General features: G+C 39.6%; 1 non-coding gene across 1 annotated transcript; it reads left to right on the top strand.

Annotated features, from left to right (window-relative positions):
- Positions 1 to 525: 525 nt before the first annotated feature.
- On the top strand, positions 526 to 599 carry trnai-aau. The gene has a single exon. It is a non-coding gene; the product is annotated as a tRNA-Ile (tRNA).
- Positions 600 to 5,173: the final 4,574 nt, after the last annotated feature.

Raw genomic sequence — 5,173 nt, forward strand, 5'->3', positions numbered from 1 at the left:
GTTGTTGCTTGTGTGAGAGCCACTGATGACAGGTGTTACTTCACTTGGATTCATGGCAGTAAACCCATGGCTATAAGACTTTAGGACCAATATAAATATAGGACCATTATCAAAGTATGTATTCATAATGTCATTAAAACCTAAATGATGTCTTATTACGAGACAGCTTGAGTTGGTTTAGTTAAGTTTCGGCATGAAAACAACTTGGTTATGTATGTATATAGGGAAGGATTATTTTGGGTTACAACAAGTATATTTTTAAAGGTCGACATAGACCGAAAGCTCCAATTAACGTTGCTTTTGTGTGTGTGTATCTGCGTCATTACCTCGTTTATGAAACCCTACAGTTCAGCCACTGCTGAAAAAATGTCATTGTTTTTCTGGGCTCTGCAAAGCCGAAAGGCACTTCTGTTTGCTGATGATGTCATCAGCAAACCTCACCACTCCTCTCGCCACCGTAGCTCCTCCTGGTGCGGGCACTAGTCTGGGCACATCGAGATGCATACATTCAATTGCAGATGCCATGGCCGGTTAGCTCAGTTGGTTAGAGTGTGGTACTAATAATGTCAAGGTTGCGGGTTCGATCCCCGTACGGGCCACTGTTTGGGCAGCCCATAGCTAAGTGGGAAGGGAACTTGTAACTTGAGGGTCACTGGTTGCTCAGTCTGGCAGCCCAATGATTCTAATTATTATTTACGAAATAATTGTATAAATAAACAATAATTTAAATTATTGTTTATTTTAAATTACTAAATTACTTTTAATAAAAGTATAAGATTTAGATTTAGAAGAAGTTCTGTGGTTGTAGCTGCTGAGATGCAGAGCATCCACCGTGCCAGAGGGGGAGCTAGGTGTCTGAGAACTGACGTGCTAATTATGTCACTTCCAGGTACCTGGCCAATCACAGGACAGTAGGAAAGCTCTTGTTGGCTGGCCAATCACAACACAGTCTGCGTTCTGGTGGTGTGACTGAAACAGCGAGATATTTTGATCGGCTTGATTCCAGCTCCCAATCTGAGCGATGCTAAAGTCCAACAGCTGGTTCAGTAATAATTACAGTGATGTTTGACTGATGGTGGTTATACCCTGGGAGAGTATTTGATCCAGTCTGACTCAAAACTCTGATGTTTTAGAAGTGTCAGAAATCTTCTGTAGCCTGGAATGAATATCAGTCTTTCTTTATCCTCAGAGAAAAAGCAGAACGTGAACTGCCTTATACCAAAGTCCATCATCTGTATGGTTTATATCACCAGATGAATCATTATAAATGCTGTCTGCTCTGCTCAACACAATTGCATCATTCCGAGCTACACTGAGCACAGACATCAGGTGAAAGCAACACTGAGTGTTTCAGTCTTAGATCTCCATTTATGAGCTGGGAATATGTGTTATTAATGCATCATATTTATATTTGCCAATGTGGCAATCGGCAGTGTTCACATGTTTTACTGTAAATTGTTTCAAGTTGTATTACCAAATATCTGCACGACTTTCGTGCAATCATCAGTTGAATATTTTCCTCTTTTGCAAAAGCATTTACACCCTTTAATCACTCACCGTACCATTTACGCAACCGACACTTTTTTCTCCCCAGTGGGTGCTTGTTTTGATATTTTGTAAGTACCACCCACTGTGTGGCATTGTGTCTTCAAGCTGAGCCTTGCATGTGAAAATAAAAGATGAACGGAGCTTGATTGGAAACAGCAGAGAGGTGAGCAGGAGACAAAGTGAGGGATCGAAAGAGAGGGGACACAGGGACAAACTAAAAGTGAAGAGTGTGTGAAAGATGTGTGACCAAAGGCACAGAGGAATAAAAATGCACTGGTGTGTCTTTTTAGGGTTTATAGTTTCCTTTATTAATGCACTGCAGATTGATGGGGAAGACGCGGTGAAGACACAATTAGATGTAGGTAAAGCCAGTCCAGAGACAGCTCGCACTCCTCAGTCTGTGTGGACTGTCCATGGCTTGACCTGATTCAGCCTGACACTTTTTCATCTTCTCCCAGTCTGACCTGCTCTACCTTGTTTGCTGCAGCTCTTCCTCCCGCTCTGCTCATTTTCATTCCTCAACAATGCTGACCCTCCCACATGCTCTGGATTTGCAATTGAAAACACCGTATTATTCTCTGTAAATAACTGCACACACTGTATGAAGGATGGCATGCACATTTATTCTCTTTATACTCTTTCTCCCAAAATCCTGTGTAGGTATCAAGAGAGAGGAGCTGGTACATCGGAATCATCTCCTGTTTTATAGCAAATAATGAATTATCCTGTTCTCCTCATATTCAAATTTAATATATTTAATATTTTATATTTAATCAGATTACATCAAAAATATCCACCTATAGAGGTTGGGATGGTGAAAATATTCTAATCACAATTTCAGGTTTCACTGTGTTTTTTTAAAAAGTTACGGCTTCCAAATATCAACCATCATTCAGACTCAGCCTCCCCTGAAAAATATTATGTTTTCTTACAGCTGCATAATTTCATTCTTCTTCCCTCACTTCTCCTTTTCCCCTCAAGTCAGAAAACAAAACAAATAAACACTAGATTTCGTCATTTCTCAACTATTAAGTAGGTTTTAAAAAATAAAAGCACAAAGGTGGTTCATAAACATTTGAAATGCCTGATAGTGCATTATAGCTTCTTACATACAAAATCTCATACTGTATATATTTAGATATACTGTATGCTGAATACAGCATTTTTTTGTACATTCCTAGACCATAACATCAATGTTTTTCTTTTATTATATCATCATTTTTCAAAACTCAAATCCCCCGATAAGGCTGTTTAAAGACTTGTAGAATCTTTGGAAAACAATGGCTGAGTGTGTGGGTTTCTGTGTACGCAGTGTGCTTCCTCCAAATGGGACTATGCAACATTTATATCGTCATTGTAGTTGGTGAGGGGTTTACAGTAAATTTACATATAAAACTAAAACTGTGTTCTTGTGAAAAGTTTTTTTTATGATCTTCAGGTAGACATTCTCTCTCTCTCTCTCTCTCTCTCTCTCTCGCTCTCTCTCTCTCTGTGCATATGCTGCCATGTGTTAGCATGAGCTTTGAGCATGAGCACTAACCAAGCGGAAATGACAGTTATTAAATAAATGAGCTACATCTGCACCTGAGGGAGGACACACACACACACACACACACACACACACACACACACACACACACACACACAGAAAAGAGAGAGAATGCATTCTTATGCGAATGAAGAGAACAGGATGGTTTCAATGGAAAAAAGTGAGAAGGTGAAGCGGTGCAGCAAAAGAATCCTCTATTCTCTCCTCTCCTGTGAGGAGGGAGGGCACCACTGTCTGATAATGTTGCTGTTCCTCACTTCTGTTTTTGCACAGACATTTTCACCATTTTAGTCCCAGTTTAGTGACATGTTGTACACCAACACAGAGCTGGTTTAGCTTCAGTCCTGCTCTGTTTCTCTCCTTCTCTATCAGTGCTCGTGCAGCCTCACAGCAGGAGTCTTCTCTACTTCATTTCCTCATCTGTAGGAATTTGAAATAAAGTGGCAGAGCTTTCTTGCATCAAGGAAAGACACATTTTAAGACCAATACATCTTAGCTATCGAGTGTAGGAGCATGTGCAATTACTCACGAGTAAATTAATAACCCGCTGATAAAGCATCCTGAGGGTTTTTCTATCATAGCGTTTGAGGAGGAGTTATTGTAATTATGGCCCCTGTTAGTCATCGCCTAAAATCTTGAAAAGAAGACTGGAGAGAAACAGTTTTCAGTCTTCCATAGTCTTCCATGGTTCTTTACTCCAGAGTTGTAATATTTTTCACGTTCTCAGACTCCATTTTATATCATATACAACGTGGCCCATCTCTGCATTTGCTTTACAGGGACTTTAATGTATCACAGAACACATCACTTGTACTGTAACATATACCTTCTAAATAATCCCTCCTACAGTGAGTTCATTTTTATGTTTCCTGACAGGGCAGTCTATGGATTCAAGTGGAGACATCAGCACTGGAATGCAAAAAAAAAACAAAAAAACAACCCTATTACTTTTTAATGCTAATTCAATTTAGGACACCCTGCTCTACTTCAGGTTACACCATGCTGCTTCAAAGGCCGCTGGTGATAGTTCAACTTTTACTTTCCTTTTGAAAAGTTGCTGATACAGTGATACAGTTGATATCAAGCACACAAATCATTCAAAGTCTGACAAAGTTTACTGTCTGCAGACGTTGCAAGTAAGGACTTTATTCACAATTGCACAAGCTCTCATTCAGAAGGTCTCAGGTCGCAGCCTGCAGCCTCAAAGGTGAACGCTGACCTTCTGCAGCTTTTTCACATGCAATTATCTTCATTTGAGATTACAATGAAAGCACCTAATGAATAACTGACCTTGCAGCAGTCAAAACGACGGTGCAACTCAGTGTAACAATGATGACTTTATCTTACTGTTACTGTTGCTCTCAGCGTGTTTACTTGAACAGTGGTCAGACGTGAATACAACAGACAGTGATATGGAAGGAAAGTGTCATCAGTCAGTCCTCAGTGAGTTTTGGGAAAATATTGATTGAAGTCTTTTTTTTTTTTTAGATATTATTCCATCTGTCAGTCTGTCTGTGTGAAGACATTTATAGTTTTCCTGGCAGTTAAATAAAAATGCAGGAGGAAAAGACTGCATCAGTCTGATCATCAAGTATTTCTGAGCCCAAGCACTGACTAAATTAAAGATGAGTACTGGCATCTTCTATCTAAATCCCTTTAGTCCAGTCCTTGTAGAGGCAGTAAGGATTAGCAAACGAAAAGCACGAATAATAGTAAACTATTCTGAATTATGTCAAAAAAAGAATTGAAAATATTCTAAAACTCTACTCATATCGCTCACCTTCATGGACTAAACTGTTTAAATGGAGTGAAATAAGCAAACCATTGTCAAATAGTGGTGTGTGTCTTGTCAGGTGCTCAATGAGAATCTGTCCCTCTTTGTCAGGACATACAGTAATTCAATATGTCTGTGGAGGTTCTAAAATGCTTTTTTTTTAGTGTAGGATACAGGTTAATGATTCAGACATGGTGCAGTGGAGAGACATGAGCAGAGCTCAAATCTGACACCTGGAGGAGGAGAGGTGATGGTCTGAAGGATATGAAGGTAATCTACACTTGAGCATGTCATATGAACAT

The sequence above is a fragment of the Solea senegalensis genome, linkage group LG3, assembly GCF_019176455.1.
Source record: "Solea senegalensis isolate Sse05_10M linkage group LG3, IFAPA_SoseM_1, whole genome shotgun sequence".
Classification (NCBI taxonomy): domain Eukaryota; kingdom Metazoa; phylum Chordata; class Actinopteri; order Pleuronectiformes; family Soleidae; genus Solea; species Solea senegalensis.